Raw genomic sequence first — 20549 nt, 5'->3', positions numbered from 1 at the left:
TTTCTCCCTTACCTTATTGGAAGCAATCAAATCAAAATGTTCCCAAACAGGGGAGGATCGCCTTTTTCGCGCAGGTTCCATCGCAAGCAACGGACAAGGCTTGAAAAAAGATTGCACAAGTTGCGCACAGGTGTAACAAGTATAGACCCTACCCACGTGACATCACAACTCCTTCCTCCTGACTGGTGCCGCCCAATTGTCCGTCAACACATCATGTTTCCCTGTTACGGCTACGTACATTCCTCCTGTTTACGACGTGTTTTTCTGCTCGTTAACATTAATAATCAAAATGGTGAAGGCGTGTGTGGCGGTCGGTTGCAATAACAGAGAAGATAGACGGAGAGACTTGAAGTTCTACCGGATTCCGAGAGACCCGGAGAGAAGAGAGCGAGACGGGCTGCTGCAATTCGACGAGAAAACTGGGCTCCAAACGATTACTACAGATTATGTAGTAGTCATTTTATATCTGGTAAGATGCATTTAATATATATTTCGAGGGTTTTGGGCTGACAACCACAATTAAGATAATTGCTAGGCTAATCGCCGACAACATACACGTATGTATGTAGTGAGAGTGCTATCGCTAAACCATATAAACATTAAAAGCCCTAACTCCATTGACAAACGACATGAAATACATTAGACTTGACCGTGGATGTTAGCAATAACAAAAGATTTTGAATTGAAAATTTCGTAACTCACCTGTCCAAGCACAAGATAGATTCCTGCCGAATTTTCGTGGACGAGGACCTGTTTCACCCAACCAGCAACGTAGCATTTATAAGCCTCCAAGCTCTTAAAGTTTTTCAACTTTCGTGAGAATAGGCTGATTTTGTGTGGACAAGATAGTTGTACAGTTCAGGGTAGCTAGCAGATGTCAGGCAAATACGGCGGAGACAGCGGGTCGAAAAACATCGATTTAGGCATCAAATATGGATCTGGCGAATGGATAAACTGAAGCTTTTCCACATAACGCCTTTTATGCAACGCATCAAGTGAGTTTACGGCATCCGAAAGCACCGGGTCTTCCATGAAATGCATTATAAATTGCTCGATCAATTGAGACCATTGATAATACAGACATAAAATGACGGACAAGTGGGCGGAACCATACAGCGAGCACTTGATTTTGTGACGTTGGTGGGTAGGGTCTATAGGAGCCTGAAATCCACAAAATGTAAGATAACAGGTGATCACCATTGCGTTATGCAACCAATTTATACCGTAGTCTGTACTGTGTTTGCAATGCGCGCCAAACGTCGGACCACTCCCGAAGCGTTTACGTGATTCAACCAGCCGGCGAGGCTTTATACGTCATCATTTCTGGGTTTTGCCGAAATGACGCGCGCCTCGATACAAACTTTGTGGAAATGCCCCTCCCATTACTCGACACAAGCTTCAGAACCTCGGCCCATTTCGTCCCATCACTGAGCAGCATATAGTATCAGATGGAGCCATATTCAGCTGTAAAATCCTAGGTTTTTGAGCAAGTCTGACAAGCTTCTGGCAAGCTTTATTGGTGCTAGAGTAGTGGCTGAGAGCTATGTCAAAATTAGCAAAATTTGGAAAGCCATTCTTTTAACATATGTCAGATTATCCAATTTAAAATAAAAAATTAACAGGAAAATATGAAGCTCATTTGTCAAAAAAAATAAAAATTAAAAAACCCACGAATAAGCCGCTTCCTTGCTGCAAGGTAGAAACGGCGAGAAAAAAGTAGCAGCTTACAGTCTGAAAAATACAGAATATACTTTTTTTTTTTTTAAACTAGATAAAAAAAAAAACTAGAGAAAAACTCTTAACCCCCCCGCCCCCATCCCCCCTGGTAGGGTGAGTGGCTGTTCATCTGAAGCTCGGGTCCTCCACCAGAGGCCTGGCAGCTTGAGGGTCCTGCGCAGTATCTTGTGCCTGGCTGTTTTTTTATTGCGCTCTTCTGGACAGAGATGACTGATGTTACTCCAGGTATCTACTGGAGCCACATCTCCGGTGTGGGAGACACGGCCCCCAGTGCTCCTTTGACCACGGGCAACATCGTCACTTTCACTTACGCTCTCTCCAGCTCTTCCTTGAGCCCTTGATATTTCTCTAGTTCAGGGGTGCCCAAGTCTGGTCCTTGGACTTGGGCACCCCTGCTCTAGTTTTTTTGTGTTCCTTTTTCCCGATATTGCCATCGTTGGGGATGACTACATTGATCACAACCTCTGTTCTCTGCTGCTTATCCATGATCATGATGTCCGGTTGGTTGGCGACGACCATCTTATCAGTCTGTATCCACAGGTCCCACAGGATCTTAGCCCTATCATTTTCCACCACCTTGGGAGGTGTTCCCCATTGCGATTTAGGGGTCTCCAGTCCATACTCTGCATTGATTTTTCTGTACACCAGGGGTGTCCAAACTTTTTGCAAAAGGGGCCAGATTTGGTGTTGTAAAAATGTGGGGGGCCGACCTTGGCTGACGTGCTTTACATAGAACAACATATTTAAGCACATTTTAGCAAGCCATTCCATGTGTCACATTTGCTTTATTTATTTTTTTTAATTTATAATTTCAACAGTCTCGCAACTAGCCTTTGTGGCGTTCTCTCTGGACTCTTGGGCTCTTTAAAAATACTGCTGCTGTAAAATTAAACTAGCTTCAAGTTGCTTTAATCTCTCCCTACGTATCTTCCCTGTAATCTTGTCGTACATGTCAGCATGTCTTGTTTGGTAATATCGTCTCACATTGAACTCTTTAAAAACAGCGACTGTCTCTTTGCAAATGAGGCAGACACAATCGTTGTGTATTTTAGTAAAGAAACAGTCCAATTTCCACTAATCCTTGAATTGTCGGCCGTCGCAGTCAACTTTTTTTTGTTGATTGTCACCATTTTAGGGGCCGTTTACATGGTGACTCTCTGAGAATACGCAAAATTTCAAATTTGCATTTGCATTTACATCTCCATTTGAACAATGTCGCGATTCCGCATGAAAACGATGTAGTATTCATGCCAGGCCCTAGGGGGCAGTGCAGATTTACTGGGCGACAGAGAATGATGCACTTTGACCCACCAAGCTCCCTCAGCCCGGAAAAAAATATGCCCGCCCACTCGAAGCAATGTCATTTTTCTTTTGTTCAAAAAGGCACAAAAATTGAAACGTTCAACATATTTAATTTAAAAATATTATTAAAACAATAAATTAACGCCAACATTCCGCCATATTTGCCGTTTTTAATGTTTAGTAGCACCGCTGCGCACGCCCAATGTGATGCTTACAAGTGCTGACGTCTATGGCGCGGTCTCGCGCTGCAGGAGCCTTTGATATGCATGCCGAGCAAGCCCCCCTCAACCCTTCACAATCGGATTCTTCCACTTTGGAGGCAGGATTCCGAATTTTTCATCTTCACATCTTTGTGTCGCAGAGTCGCCATGTAAACTGCCCCTTAGATTTTAAATTGGGAGTAAAGGGTCACACGGGGTAATGTTGCTTTGAGTGCTGCTGCCTTTTAGTGGGTAAATGAGGAGCAGCATTTAGTGTGTAAGCTACTTCATGTGCTGGTAGCAGTACTGCTGACCAATTTATTAAGTCTATGTGCGGGCCAGACGTTATTGATTTTATGACAGAGGCTAGGGGCTGGATGAAATTTGACCAAGGGCCGCATTTGGCCTACGGGCCGGACTTTGGACATGTCTGCTGTACGCTATAGTGGCTACTTGGTTATAGCGTTCCATGTATTCTTTTCCTGCCAGTATCTTACATCCTGCTATTGTGTGCTGGACTGTTTCAGGGGCCTCTTTGCCCAGCTTGCACCTGGTATCCTGCCTGGCACCTGGGCCTCTATTGCTCTGGTGCTTAAGGCCTGCTAATGTGTTGCCATGATTAGCTCCTCTATGCTGTCTTTCAGTCCAGCCCTCTCTAACCATTTCTAGGACTTGTTCATATCAGCCACTTCAGTTGTATTTCGGAGGTACATCCCATGCAGAGGTTTTTCCTCCCATGATGGTTCCTACAACGCCTTTTTCCAGTTTCTAGTCCCTGAGACATTCACTAAGTGCTTCACCTCTTGATGCCCTCTTCGTGATGTATTCGTGGAGCTTGCATGTTTTGTCTTGGCTAGTGGTCCTGATGCTCACTAACCCTCGGCTTTCCTCCTTGTGCTTAGTGTACAGTATAACCTCTGGAAACTGGATTTGGGGTGGAACCCTCCGTGAGCAGATTCCATGTTGTCACATCTGTGGTTTGAACTTCTTCCTGTGGCCAGCTTATTATCTCACCAAGGTACAGTGGGGCAAATAAGTATTTAGTCAACCACCAATTGTGCAAGTTCTCCTACTTGAAAAGATTAGAGAGGCCTGTAATTGTCAACATGGGTAAACCTCAACCATGAGAGACAGAATGTGGAAAAAAAACAGAAAATCACATTGTTTGATTTTTAAAGAATTTATTTACAAATTAGAGTGGAAAATAAGTATTTAGTCACCTACAAACAAGCAAGAATTCTGGTTGTCAAAGAGGTCTAACTTCTTCTAACAAGGTCTAACGAGGCTCCACTCGTTACCTGTATTAATGGCACCTGTTTTAACTCATTATCGGTATAAAAGACACCTGTCCACAATCTCAGTCAGTCACACTCCAAACTCCACTATGGCCAAGACTAAAAGAACTGTCGAAGGACACCAGAGACAAAAATGTAGACCTGCACCAGACTGGGAAGACTGAATCTGCAATAGGTAAAATGCTTGGTGTAAAGAAATCAACTGTGGGAGCAATTATTAGAAAAAGGAAGACATACAAGACCACTGTTAATCTCCCTCGATCTGGGGCTTCATGCAAGATCTCACCCCATGGCGTCAAAATGATAACAAGAACGGTGAGCAAAAATCCCAGAACCACACGGTGGGACCTATTGAATGACCTACAGAGAGCTCGGACCACAGTAACAAAGGCTCAGTAACACGATGCCCCGCCAGGGACTCAAATCCTGCACTACCAGACGTGTCCCCTGCTGAAGAAAGTACACGTCCAGGCCCGTCTGCAGTTCGCCAGAGAGCATTTGGATGATCTAGAAGAGGACTGGGAGAATGTGTTATGGTCAGATGAAACCAAAACAGACCTTTTGGGTAGAAACACAGGTTCTTGTGTTTGGAGGAGAAAAAATACTGAATTGCATCCGAAGAACATCATACCCACTGTGAAGCATGGGGGTGGAAACATCATGCTTTGGGGCTTTTTTCTGCAAAGGGACCAGGTTGACTGATCTGTGTCAAGGAAAGAATGTATGGGGCCATGTATTGAGAGATTTTTAGTGAAAATCTCCTTCCATCAGCAAGGGCATTGAAGATGAGACGCGGCTGGGTCTTTCAGCATGACAATGATCCCAAACACACAGCCAGGGCAACAAAGGAGTGGCTTCGTAAGAAGCATTTCAAGGTCCTGGAGTGGCCTAGCCAGTCTCCAGATCTCAACCCCATAGAAAATCTGTGGAGGGAGATGAAAGTCCGTGTTGCCCAACGACAGCCCCAAAACATCACTGGTCTAGAGGAGCTCTTCATGGAGGAATGGGCCAAAATACCAGCAACGGGGTGTGAAAAGCTTGTGAAGAGTTACAGAAAACATTTGGCCTCCGTTATTGTCAACAAAGGGTACATAACAAAGTATTGAGATGAACTTTTGGTATTGACCAAATACTTATTTTTCACCAAGATTTGCAAATAAATTCTTTAAAAATCAAACAATGTGATTTTCTGTTTTTTTTTTTTTCTTCCACATTCTGTCTCTCATGGTTGAGGTTTACCCATGTTGACAATTACAGGCCTCTCTAATATTTTCAAGTTGGAGAACTTTTACACAATTAGTGGTTGACTAAATACTTATTTGCCCCGCTGTTTATGTTTTTTTTTTTTGTACATAGTCATTTATTTCATTATTTTAATTTCAAACATCAGGCTGGCACAGTGTAAAAGTGGTCAGCACACCTACCTCACAGTTCTGAGAGCAAGGGTTCAATCATCAATCAATCAGCCTTCCTGTGTGGAACTTTCATGCATGTTTTCTCTGGGTACTCCATTTTCCTCCCACATCCCAAAAACAGGGATGGTAGGCTTATAAACACTCCAAATTATCTGGTATGACTGTTATTTGTCACCTTGTGCCCTGCGATTGGCCAGCAACCCCGCCTACTGCCTACAGTGAGCTAGGATAGGCTCCAGCACCCCTGCGACACTTGAGAGGATAAACGGCTTGGTGTATGAATGAATTTAAAATATCTCATTTTACCCTCACCATTATTGTGGAATTTATTAAAAGTATCATTTAAACATGGGTGCGTAGACATCCCCCCCATTTATCTTTCTAAAGGCAGATTTTCATTGAACTATCTGCTCGGCTACTCTACAGCATTTCCACTGTTTGTTGTGGTTTGTGATTGTGGCATTTCCACGACCCCGGAGCTACCCGGCGTTGGTTCCCAGCTGCGGGAATGAGCGTCCAGCTGACTGCGGCAATGGAAATCCGTGGCGTAATCTTCTTATGTAAAGTACAAAACACACAGTGTGTAATCCTCCTTCCGACCTCTTTGGTGTCACCACTACTACAAAACTCTTACACCGTGTACACGTGTATTTAAAACAATATCTTAAGTAATTTGGATGTTTGGAGTGCGCCTTTTTTGGACAGGTGTTTCTTTTTAATTGAGTGATTAATTGTATTTTAGAGTATGTAATGAGTTAATAATGAAATTTGTTCTATTTGGTCCAAGGTGCGTCCTCCCATTAATCAGTTCATTAGAAGTGGGAGGGTGGCAGAGAATGAACGCGCCACCATCTAAAACCATCTCCACCCTGAACAGCCGTATGTAACACCACATCACCCAAAGTCCAATATTCATTTACTTGCAATATACTATGTGCAATACTTACTAAGTGCAATATTCAATGCCTCACTGTTAACTTCTGCAACTTAACTTGTACTCTCACATATTCTATGTGCAATACTTATTTACGTGCAATATTAATCTGCAATATTCAATACCTTCCCTGTCAACTGCTGCTACTTCAATTATTTGCACTGCCTGAACATAGGACTACCTCATAGATATTTTATACTTATATAGATTTTATACTTTTATTCTTGCAAGCCACTTTCGAGATTTTTACTTGTGCAATATTCAATGCCTTTACTGTCAACTGCTACTTCACTTCAATTATTTGCACTGCCTTAACATAGGTCTACCTCATACATATTTTATAATAATTTAGATTTTATACTTACTTACAATTTCATTGTACAACCGTATAATGACAATAAAGGGCTATTCTATTCTATTCTATTCTATTCTATTCTATTCTATTCTATCACTGGCACCCAATGATTCAAAGCAACACTAGGTAACTTTATACCTTTATAAAATATTTTCATAACATTTGTGATGATACAGGATGTCGACTGAAAACTAGTTGAATGACACCTCTTTGATATCTATATACAGTATATACAGTGCTGGCCAAAAGTATTGGCACCATTGCAATTCTGTCAGATAATGCTCAATTTCTCCCAGAAAATGATTGCAATTACAAATGCTTTGGTAGTAATATCTTCATTTATTTTCCTTGCAACGAAAAAACACAAAAGAGAATGACCAAAAAAATCATTATCATTAGGGCTGTCGAAATGATCGCGTTAACGGGTGGTAATTAATTTTTAAAATTAATCACGTTAAAATATTTGATGCAATTAACGCACATGCCCTGCTCAAACAGATTAAAATGACAGCAGTGTAATGTCCGCTTGTTACTTGTTTTTTGGTGTTTGGCGCCCTCTGCTGGTGCTTGGGTTTTATGGATTTCAGCACAATCAGTGAGCGTGGTGTAATTATCAATTATCAACAATGGTGAGCTACTAGTTTATTTTTTGATTGAAAATTTTACAAATGTTAATAAAACGAAAACATTAAGATGAGTTTTAATACAACAGTTCTATAACTTGTACTAACATTTATCTTTTAAGAACTACAAGTCTTTCTATCCATGTATCGCTTTAAGAGAATGTTAACAATGTTAATGCTATCTTGTTGATTTATTGTTATAATAAACAAATACAGTACTTATGTACCATATGTTGAATGTATATATCCGTCTTGTGTCTCATCTTTCCATTCCAACAATAATTCACAGAAAAATATGGCATATTTTATAGATGGTTTGAATTGCGATTAATTACGATTAATTAATTTTTAAGCTGTAATTAACTCGATTAAAAATTTTAATCATTTGACAGCCCTAATTATCATTTTACACAAAACTCGGACAAAAGTATTGGCACCCTTTGAAAAATCACGTGATGCTTCTCTAATTTGTGAAATTAACAACACCAACACCTGTGTTGACAATAACTCAATCACACTTGCAGCCAGTTAAAATGGATTAAAGTTGACTCAACCTTGTGTGTACCACATTGAGCATGGAGAAAAGAAAGAAAGAAGACCCAAAGAACTGTCTGAGGACTTGAGAAACAAAATTATGAGGAAGCATGGGCAATCTCAAGTAAGAAACTCAGTGATGGATACCAGAAGCAGTTGTTCGCAGTTATTTTGTCCAAACGATGTGCCACCAAGTATTAGGCTAACAGTGCCAATACCTTTCTTTTGTGTTTTTTCATTGCAAGCAAAATAAATGAAGATATTACTACCAAATCGATTATAATTGCAGTCATTTTCTGGGAGAAACTGAGCATTATCTAACAGAACTGCAGGGGTGCCAATACTTTTGGCCAGCAGTGTATATATGCTAACCGTCATATGCTATTGTTTAGCCGCAACTGGATTTGTTATCTTATTGCTACTCATCCTTCACATAGCAGCTGGAAACAGAAATGTCATTTCATCCATCTGCAGGCGACCGGGAGATCATTTGGACACTGTGCGGGTGTGCGCTGGTCCTCATGGGAAACGCAGTCTTCCTTAAGGCAAAACACTACCGCTTTTGTCCACCGGCGTCGCTAAAGTCTACCAAAACTGAAAAGTTACATAGTGTTGCTTTAATGGGAAATGCAGACATATCCTCCATTATAAGAGTGTAGTAGTCCAAGATTAAGCTTACCTCATGACCACAAATTTCTGGTGACTTGTGGTCGCGCAAAAACAAATATTTAGGTATCAATACTAGTGCTGCAACGATTAATCGATTAACTCGAGTATTTGATTAGAAAAAAATATTTGAATTAAATTTTGCTGCTTGGAGTATTCGTTTAACTAAAGCGACGTTGTAATGGTTTATTTTGAAAGTGTTTGCATTTAGTTTTATTGATTTCGGTGGATAGACTGCCTTCTACTCTGCTTCAATTCACATGGCTGAATCCAGGGGCTCCCTGTTAAGATCAACATAAGCTAAATTTTGTTTGAGCTCATGTTTTTTTTAATGCATTCGTAATTTAGTTTGTAGGTATATTTAGCCTATTTTTTGGGAATATGTGTCAGAACCATTTGTTAAGAGCATTGTAAAAAAGTTAGCATTTTATAGCATTTAAACTAGCGGACTTTTGCGATGTAAGTTAGCCAATTGTTCTTTTGTTGCACATAGATCATCATTTTTTATTTTATTTTTATACCGTTTGAGGCTCAGCTCAGGTAATTTAATTTTTCATGTTCCGTATCCGATTATTTGATTATTCGAACTAATCATTTATCGATTAATCGACTACTAAAATAATCGATAGCTGCAGCCCTAATCAATACTTTTGCAATTAAATATCGTATACAACATCTCAGTTTTGAAAACTCTATTAAATACTGTTACATCCTATAAGTAACCCTAAAAACTCCCTCGCATTTCCAATTGATTGGACGTCTATCGCCGTCAATTGCACTGACTCATAATCGTTCTCTGCTAGCCTGCTCATGTTAAAAAAAGTGGACGTTTATCACCGTCAATGGCAGCCAGCGAGTGACTGCAGAAAATGGCACGCATGTATGAAATTACGTCATTGCGCATATTTACTTCCTGCTTAACCAAGTATTCCCACAAGTCAAATTTCAAAATAATATACTTTCTAATAAATGGGTGATCGCACGTGCTAGCCTGTCACGAGCGCACGCCACCTTCCCTCCCTTACCTCTGACGTCATCTTCCCCCGCCTTCCTCACTGTAAACATGGTGTTCATCCGCGACAACCTCACAAAGTAGAACAGTAGTCTGTATACTTCTTGCTCGTGCTCTTGTCACAGCCGGGAAAAGGTAAATTTAACAGCTCGTTAGCAACATTAATAACATTTTGTTTGAACTTTATTATTTAAAGTGTGAACTGACTGAAAACGGAGAGAGTGTCAATAAATCACGGATATCAGTGGAGTCGCTATCGCTACTGTTAAACAGCTATGTCAAGAGTGCACAACTCAATGTCAAACAGTTTATCGGCAGCATTGACAGTATTTTCGAGGAATTTTGTGGTAATTCAAGCTGACATTTATTGTAAGTAAGTTAGATTAGCCGGTGAAATGTTGGGACAGCGTGAGACTCAAAGCAAGCGGAGGGATACAAGCCGATGAGAGGGTGGCGTAAAGTCCCGCCTATTTGAATTTCTCACTTTTTGATCGACCTCTCGGCCGCCACCTGATTGGCCCTTACGACGCGGAAGCTTCACTCCTATTGGTTTAAAGTCTATGTCCTTCACAGCGCGACGCCTCCTCCGGACGAGCCTCGGCTCCATTTGCAGTGTAACTAAATAGTTACGCCGCGCTTCAAGTCGGGGACAATTTGATCGTTAGCAGCCGGGTGGACGAAGCGCAGTCGGCATCCGAGATTTGGAACGCTTTGATCGGGCGGTGGACGGACCAAGACCTCGCTCGCCTCATCCGCCGGATGCGGATGCTCCTTTGGGCCGGTAGGTGTCTTGACTGCAGCTCGTGGCCGGGTTCCTATCATCTTTTTCGGGGTGATCTTGCGTGTGTGTCCGCTGCTTAGGAATGTCAGTGAAAAGCTTGAGGATGGAGCCGGATAGGTAGTTAGTTTTGCTTTTGCTTTATATAACTTCTGCTTTCAGCATGGACATAACAACACGGTAGTCCTGGAGTTTGTTTATTTTCGTGTTATTTGTAGTTTAAAAGTGTATTTTTTGTGTGAAAAAAATATATATATTTTTTGTTTGGGTACTTATAGAGTGTTACTCAACATATATCAACATTGGGGGGAATTCTAGCTTTAAATAAGCATTAAAAAGTCAAACTTATACGTATTAATTGTGATTATTTGGCTTTTTCTTTGGGTTTTTTATGTTTAGGTTGAAGATGAGTCGTTTTGGCGTGTTGACAGTGGCGTCCCCCAATTTTTGATGAGAAAACAGTCAATGAAGGTTACATTATGATAGTTTTATGCAGTTACTGGCAGTGAACTCATTGGCTGCTGTTGACAATCAATGGCACTGAATGAGTTAAGTCGTCTATGGAAGCCAACCCTCCCTCTCCAAATGGATTGGACGTCTATTAATGATAAACTAATTAGTGGGAAGGTGCATCTCGGACAGAGGAAGAATTTTTTAAATTTTTGAACTCAATGATGGCGGTAGACGGCCAATTAGGTTGTTGTGGGAGGGTTGGCAGCGAATGAATGAATGAAGGATTTTGGCTTTAGTGTCACCTGACTCAAAGCGGCACAAAGATAAAGAAAATTATTTGACTTATTTACCACTAGTCTGTAGTGTAACCACATCAACTCCTTCTCAGTCTGAATTATCAGTTATTAAACTGTCAATATTTTATTTATTTTCTGCATATCATGTATTCATTATTATCTCATTCCCAACCAAAGATGTATTTATACGTCTTATGGAACACTTATGTTAGCTACCTAAGACATAAACAATGTTGTTTATGATGTTTCAACATCTTTTATGCAACTTTTCTGTATTCTTTATTTTTCTTAAATAATATGATTGATTATTACTTAACTATTTAGGTAATATTTTCTATTTTGTTGTTTGTTATATCAAATGTTATGAAATATTTATATAATTTTTAATGTTTTTGTAATTTACTGTACTTTTACTGTATTTTATTATTACTTTTAATAATAATAATGTAGCTCTGCGATTGGCTGGCAACCGACCTACTGCTCATAGTTAGCTGGGATTGGCTCCAGCACCCCCGTGACCCTCGTGAGGATAAGCGGCTCGGAAAATGAATGAATATTAATGTGTTTACCTTTATATATATATTTTTATTTCTATACGTAAATATATAACACATTATTCTGTAAGGCTGCAGTTATCGATTATTTTAGCAGTCGATTAATCGATGAACTAGTTAGTTCGAATAATCGAGTAATCGGATGAGGAACGTAAAAAATTTAAATACCTGAGCTTAGCCTCAAATGGTATAAAATAAATAAATAAACAAGGATCTATGTACAACAAAAGAACAATTGGCTAATTTACATAGCAAAGGTCTACTAGCTTAAATGCTATAAAATACTAACATTTTTAATATTTTTTTACAATGCACTTAACAAATGGTTCACACACATATTCCCACAAAAATGGGCTAAATATACCTTCAAACTAAATTACGAATGCATTAAAAATAACAGTGGCTAAAACAAAAACTTAGCTTATGGTGGTCTTAACAGGGTGCAGCTGTATTCAGCCATGTGAAATGAAGCAGACGAGAGGGCAGTATAACCAATCAACTCAATAAAACTCACTGCAGACACTTTCAAAACAAACCATTGCAACGTCACATATTCTAAGCAGCAAAATTTAATTCGAATTGTTATTTTTATAATGATTGTTATGTTTTTTGGGATTTTTAATTTATTTTTTCAAATATTTTATGAATATTAAATTTAATTTATTAAAATATTTGAGTTCATTTTTATTAGAATTCTTTTGTTGTATTTATTATTTATTAGTCATGATTCTGTATTTATATATAAGTCCTAATTATTTTACATTTAATTATTTATACCTTATTATTTACAGAGAGCCATTTTGTCCCGCTCGCAGCCTTGCTAATGACAACACTCAATTTTTCTGGTTCCGTTTGATGACTTTTCACATCGATTTTGAAGGAGTTCATGAAGTTTATTTCTGAAATTTCATATAAGTTCCCAGTTTTTCCTCACCTCAGCGTCAGTGTTGTCTTGTTACGCTATACAGTAGCAAAAGGCGCTCATCCATCACACGGCGGCGCTCGCCGACACCTTTACGACGACGTGCATCGACTCGCCGTGTTAAAACGCTAGATTTACGGCGCTCGCAAGTCCATCACAGTCCACGCTTTGTGTCAAAATCCGGCTGGGTAAAGCGTCTTTTTGAGCCGAGCCCCATTTCCGCCCGCTGTTGGCGCTCTCATTACGTGGCGTAATTGCATTTCTCCCAGGAGGAGAGAGTGTCATCAAACTTCTCATTTCCTCCTCCCGAGCCGGAAAGAATTTTGCTGCTGGATGCCGATGTGGAATTCCGGCTCTTCTGCTTCTTTAGCCAGGTGACGCCTACTGCCACAATGTGGTGGTTGGCCAGTCTTTATGGTGATTGTCTTGGATGAATTTTTGGAGTTGTACAGTATACACCGATATTTTTTGGGCTTCCGATACGGATTCCGATTCCGGCAGCGTGGTATCATTCGATGCTGTACCGATGCCACATTTGTTGAAAAAATATACATTTTCCCCGCATTTAATACAGGGTTTATGCGGGTTATTAAAAAGAATTAAAAGTCATTAAATTGATTTTTTTCCAAAATTCAGGCTTTAAAAAGCAATAAACTAAATGTTCGAGCATAGACTCCACCATCAGTTGAAAAGACAGCTCCCACAGACATTGCGCCACGCCTTCCAGTAGGGGGCCGACTCAAGCAGAACGTTGAGTTGGCTTTCACTTTGATCAACCCAAACACACGCTGCGTTCTAAAGCGAGATTTAGGTGGAAACAGGACGAAGGTTTTAGTGCATACAAGCAGGCAGGAGTGTCTCAAGTGTTATTTGGTGGAGGATTCAAGGTAAATATAATATTGAATAGCACCAGGCTAGCACTTTGAAACATTGTGAAAAAAAGCAATGGATAAAATTAGTGTAACTTTTGCTTGATATTTACGCAAATGAACATATATAATTAATATAAATATAAATAACTGACCTTTTTTGCTTCTAACCAAGAATCTAGACTGTTTTACATTCATATCTGTAGAAATTCCGCGATTTAAGATTTATTGACAAGAATTTTCTACTTAAAAAGCTCGGTTTCGTGACAACCGCCATGTTGGATTACACAATACCGTAACTTTGGCTTGAAATACTTACGTAAAATGAATGATAACTGCCCTTTTTTGCTTTCAACCAAAAGTCAAGACTGGTATACGTTCATATCTGTAGAAATTATGCAATTTAAGGATTTATTGACAAGAATTTTCAACTTAAAAAACTTTGTTTCGTAACGGCCGCCATGTTAGATTACACAATACCGTAACTTTGGCCTGAAATATTTACGTAAAATGAAAGATTACTGTCCGTTTTTTTGCTTTTAACCAAGAATCTAGACTGTTTTACGTTCATATCTATAGAAATTATGCGATGTAAGCATTTATAGATAAGAATTTTCAACTTAAAAAGCTCTTTGTTTCGTGATGGCCGCCATGTTGTATTACACAATACCGTAATTTTGGCTTGAAATATTTACGTAAAATGAAAGATAACTGCCCGTTTTTTGCTTTTAATCAAGAATCTAGACTGTTTTACGTTCATACCTATAGAAATTACGCGATGTAAGCATTTATATACAAGATTTTCAACTTGAAAAGCTCTTTGTTTTGTGACGACCGCCATGCTGGATTACACAATACCGTAACTTTGGCTTGAAATATTTACGTAAAATGAACGATAACTGCCCTTTTTTGCTCTAAACCAAAAATCTAAACTGGTTTACGTTCATATCTATAGATATTATGCGATTTAAGGATTTATTGACAAGAATTTTCAACTTAAAAAGCTATTTGTTTCGTGACGACCGCCATGCTGGATTACACAATACCGTAACTTTGGCTTGAAATATTTACGTAAAATGAACGATAACTGCCCTTTTTTGCTCTCAACCAAAAATCTAAACTGGTTTACGTTCATATCTATAGAAATTACGCGATTTAAGGATTTATTGACAAGAATTTTCAACTTAAAAAGCTATTTGTTTCGTGACGACCGCCATGTTGGATTACACAATACCGTAACTTTGGCTTGAAATATTTACGTAAAATGAACGATAACTGCCCGTTTTTTGCTTTTAACCAAGAAACTAGACTGTTTTACATTTATATTTATAGAAATTCTGGGATTTAAGCATTAATTGACAGGAATTTTTAACTTAAAATGCTCTTTGTTTCGTGTCGGCCGCCATGTTGGATTTTGTATCTCGACACAATAGTGGAATTCAAACAAATCATACAAATTATGCGATGTAAGCATTTATAGACAAAAATTTTCAACTTAAAAAGCTCTTTGTTTCGTGATGGCCGCCATGTTGTATTACACAATACCGTAATTTTGGCTTGAAATATTTACGTAAAATGAACGATAACTGCCCTTTTTTGCTTTTAACCAAGAATCTTGACTGTTTTACATTCAGGTCTGTAGAAATTCCGCGATTAAAGGATTTATTGACAAGAATTTTCAACTTAAAAAGCTATTTGTTTCGTGACGACCGCCATGTTGGATTACACAATACCGTAACTTTGGCTTGAAATATTTACGTAAAATGAACGATAACTGCCCGTTTTTTGCTTTTAACCAATAATCTAGACTGTTTTACATTTATATTTATAGAAATTCTGGGATTTAAGCATTAATTGACAGGAATTTTCAACTTAAAATGCTCTTTGTTTCATGTCGGCTGCCATGTTGGATTTTGTATCTCGACACAATAGCGGAATTCAACCTAAGTAAATTGTGATTGTAAATAGAAAAATGCTAATTTTGCTTTTTTTGAGTAAAAGTAAGATGCTGCATGCTTTTCTTAAGTATTAAGTTTCTTGTGTCAAAAATGAGTTATTTATTAGCTGTTGAAAACTATTTTGGGGGAAAAACCTAATATGATATGTTAAATATTGCTATTGATCCTGAAAATATAGGTGATTATCTCTGCATTTGGTAATTTTTGTGCATCTAGCATAAAATTTGATAATTATATAGATATTTTAAGTTTGGTTATACTTGTATAAAAAAATAATTAATTGGGATTTTATTATGGAACGACTTAAAATTTTTTGATCCCGCTGGTTATGGAGACTCATATACAGTGCCCTCCATAATTATTGGCACCCCTGAAAAAGTTGTGTTTTTTAGCTTCTAATATTTTTTTTTAAATTCAAATAATATGGGACCTTAATGGAAAAAAAGAGAGAAAAATCCAACCTTCAACACAAGTGCATTCATTCAGTGGGGAAAAATCCCACATAAAGAAAAAAATATTTGACATCAAATAATGTGTGTCACAGTTATTAGCACCCCTGGTGTTAACACTTTGTACAACCCCTTTTGCCAACAAAACAAGGTCTGGGGACCGAGATGGCCATGGGAGGAGCTTGATTTTGTGTCTGGTGAACCATTTCTGTGTAGATTTGGCCATATGTTTTGGGTCATTGCCTTGCTGAAAGACCCAGTGACGACCCATCTTCAGCTTTGGGGCAGAGGGCAACAGATTTTGATTTAAAATGTCCTGGTATTTCAAAGCATTCATGATGCCATGCACCCTAACAAGGTTCCCAGGGCCTTTGGACAAAGTATTAACACCATGGGTGCTAATAATTGTGACACACATTATTTGATGTCAAATAATTTTTTCTTTATGTGGGATTTTTTTTCCCCCACTGAATGAATGCACTTGTATTGAAGGTTGAGTTTTTCTCTTTTTTTTTCCATTAAGGTCCCATATTATTTGAATTAAAAAAAAAAATATGTTAGAAGCTTTTTCAAGGGTGCCAATAATTATGGAGGGCACTGTATCGATAAACTACAGGGATACAAGTAGAGCTGAAACGAATACTCGAACTCGAGTAACTCGAGTTTAAAAATTGATCCGAGTAATTTTATTCACCTCCAGTAATCGTTTATTTTGACAGCTCGAAGCATCACGTTTCACTCGGACTACTTTTAATGCGGGACAACGTGCTGACGTCACGTGCGTAGAGGAAGAAGCAATAAAAAAATTTTTTTTTAAACATTTCCGCAGCCGACAGCCGCTCCAAACTACGCCGACGTTGCTAAAAACTAGCCCGCATGATGTTAAGTTGGTAGCAGGTATCATCTGATGAGTCTCAGAGAGATCACATGTGTGTTGAACTAGATGCAAAATGACAGACTCGGCCACGTCTGGGCAGCGTTAAAAAACAGCCGCCATATTAAAGCAGTAGAGCGCTAAGCGCTAATAAAGAGCGCTAAGCGCTAATAAATAAGATTAACGTTACTGTCTGAGTCACTAGCTCACGTAACGTTAGCCCTGCAGAGGGCTAGGTTTCTATTAATTATGACCACTTTCGATGCGTGGCTAATGTGTCTTACATACAGGCTTTAACATAACATAGCTTTGTGGAGTGATAAGGGTGTAAAATAAAAACTCAATAATGCTAACTATCAATTTTAGCTTAGTAGTCATTGCTGGATAAAACACCAAGTAGCACTGGTCCCTAATGTGCTCCAATACAGCTTGTATCATACATTTATTTTGAACACTGCAAAAACTCAAAATCCTATCAGGACTTACAGTTTAGACTAACTTAAAACTTAACTAGAACTTAAAAATGGCTTTTCAATTGAAACACGTGGGAAAAAATCTTTTAAGTGATGTGTGTTATCAAGCGTAACGACATTTTTAGGTATATATATATATATATATATATATGTATGTATATATTTTTTAATAAGATCTAAAGGTTTTTTGAGTGAAAGCAGTGAATTTGTCTTTTTTTTAATTCTAGTTACATCTGAGATGCAATTGTTGGCTGTTCTCAACAATATACATCGAAAATAAAGACATTGATTGACTGAAAATGGTTCAAGATTAGATAAAATGTCTTGTTTTCTCATGTATATTTATAATTGCTCTTCACCTAAAAATATATTTGTTTTATCCGATTACTTGATTAATCGATAGAATTTTCAGTCGATTACTCGATTACTAAAATATTCGATAGCTGCAGCCCTAGATACAAGTATTGTAGTATATTGTTAAATCCCTAATGCTGAACATCACATACTTTTTTGAGGCAAATGCTGTCCCAAGGCACACAGTTGCAAGTATTATAGCGAGACTTATCGGGTAAAAGCGGGCTTAAGCGCCAGATAACTTATGAGCTCAGCGCCACTAATGTGCTTTTGTGTTCCTGACCAGCACCGACAAACGTACAGCCACGTTTTTTTTGGGACATTTTTTTTTTTATTGTTGTTACAATTTCACATCTGTCCCCCCCATGAAATACAAGCAAAAATCAACGTGTAGTCAATAGTCAATACAAATGCAGTACAGACTACAGTGAAAAAACACAACGATGATTGCCGGGTTTGTTACAATTTGTGGATTTCGTGCTGTGAAAGAAAGAAAGAAAACAAATCATTTGAAGGCAAACCCTGTGGGAAAGCTATCATGTCTAAATAGAAAATTGAATAACAAATTATTCTTAGAGTAACACAAGCACATTCATCTCATTTTTTAAACAAACAGCCATAGAATTCTCAACACTGTTTGCCTCTTAGGGCTCAAGACCACTTGAGAGCAAATGAACCACCATGAAGCGTTGAAGCTTTATTACTTTAAGAAGCTTCATTTGGCATCACTGCTTCCTTAGGGGACACAGACAAGCCACCTGCTGTCAACGCTGTTGTCGTCCAACTTGCCTCCCAGCATGCATTGCGGTGGTACAGATGTATATAACATTCAAAGTTTGTGTTCTGTGCGAATTAGGCAAGGTTCATACCGCAGGTCTTAATTCACAAATCTGATTGTTTTTTTTTTCGTGTTTTTCTGACTCGAGTGAGGCATTAACTTGACGGTCTGAATGGGACAAGTTGCATAGAAGTGGACCATTCCAAATTCTATCTGGGTCACTTTCGTATGTGGTTAAAATCTGATCTGGGCCACATTTTTCTAGAATGTGGCTGCTGTCTGAACTGTCAAGTCTCCCAAATCAGAATTCAAGCAGCAATTACATCAGCAAAGACCGAGAGAGGCGGGCAGCTATGGCGGCGATGTAGCTGTGCATTAGCGTCAGCGCCTAGCTTGAACTCAGCTTTCAGGCAGTAGGCATGATGCGCGCACATACGGTCAGGTCAAAATGATACTCATTTTTAAAAATAATACAATTGACACAAAACAAATGTTGTTTAAACATCCATCTAGTCTGATCAATATATAAATTTAGTACATTAAATCAGCCTAATTTTCCTGATGAAAGTCCTCTAGCTTAACTGCTACGAATGCTAACGTATTTACAATTCTCATAGCAAATCGCTCACACATAACTCCACAAACTGTAGCTCTGAACTTAATTAAATATGCATACACAAACATATATTAGCTGAAACAACTTACAGCCTTATGTGGGCCAAACCAGAGCGCAGCTATCCTTTATCCATACCAGATGAGTCTGTTCCTCAGTCTTACAAGGCGACAGTCCAGCCAGACCCAACGCTGCCACCAGAGGGCAGTTTATCCTCCATTATTAAACAAAATATAATACATTTGGACTTTTTGGATTGTTATTTATGGACTTTTTGGATTGTTATTTGGAAATTTACTTTAAGGATTAATTCCGATTTACACGCAAATCCGGGTTACGTCGCCAGCGTAGGAATGGAGCTCGTTTGTAACCCGGGGACTACGCAACAAACGGGTTGGTACTGAAGTCTTCCACTAGAATAGTGTCTGTGTTAGCTCTTTGGAATGCTTTTACGGCACTAAATGTCCAATTTATTTAGACTGGGAGGGTCAAAAATAGATTGGACTTCTAGTGCCGTCAATAGTATAGAAACAGAGCATTCGCAGCCAGTCTTCACAGTTTTGGAGGCATTTATGGGTCACTTCATGTTCATTTTAGGCCATTTAAAGGTCATTTTCTGTTTAGTTTGAGTCACATCTTGTTCACTTTCTGATCAGTAACCCAAATACCCCAGAATCAACAGCAATTGACCAAAACTCAATAAAGTGTATATCGTAGAATGATTTCCTGACCCTTATTACGATAATTCTCGTATCGCCATATTGTGAGATCGTTATTGTGAGCCTTGTATCAAAAATCATATTGTATCGTAAGCTACCCAGAAGTTCCCACCGCTAGTCCCAAATGTCACATTTAGTCACAAGTCACATTCATTTTTATATTGAACCGAAGAAAACAACCCTTTATCACAACTAATGTCTCAAATGGCTTCGCAAACCTGCAGTTGACAAACAATTACAACATCCTCTGATCTGAAGCCCCAAAAGAGCAAGTAAACACCCCAAAACTATCATTGTAAAACAATAATGAAACAGAAGTGTGTCGACTCTGCTGACAAAAAAAAAGAAAAATCCGCCGCGAGTGCTTTATTCTGGCATACTAGAAG

At 38.7% G+C, this 20549-nt stretch overlaps 1 protein-coding gene across 1 annotated transcript in view; it reads left to right on the top strand.

Moving 5' to 3' along the window:
* Positions 1-10129: 10129 nt before the first annotated feature.
* The window catches only part of LOC130915088 (myocyte-specific enhancer factor 2D homolog), a 221684-nt gene continuing 211264 nt past the window's right edge, over positions 10130-20549 (top strand). Inside the window, exons 1-2 of the mRNA XM_057834815.1 lie at positions 10130-10208; positions 10647-10854. The gene's annotated coding sequence lies outside the window, so the exon portion shown is untranslated. The remainder of the gene's footprint in view (positions 10209-10646; positions 10855-20549) is intronic.

The sequence above is a fragment of the Corythoichthys intestinalis genome, chromosome 4 (genome assembly GCF_030265065.1).
Source record: "Corythoichthys intestinalis isolate RoL2023-P3 chromosome 4, ASM3026506v1, whole genome shotgun sequence".
Classification (NCBI taxonomy): Eukaryota; Metazoa; Chordata; class Actinopteri; order Syngnathiformes; family Syngnathidae; genus Corythoichthys; species Corythoichthys intestinalis.
This window is presented reverse-complemented; position numbering and strand designations above follow the sequence as displayed.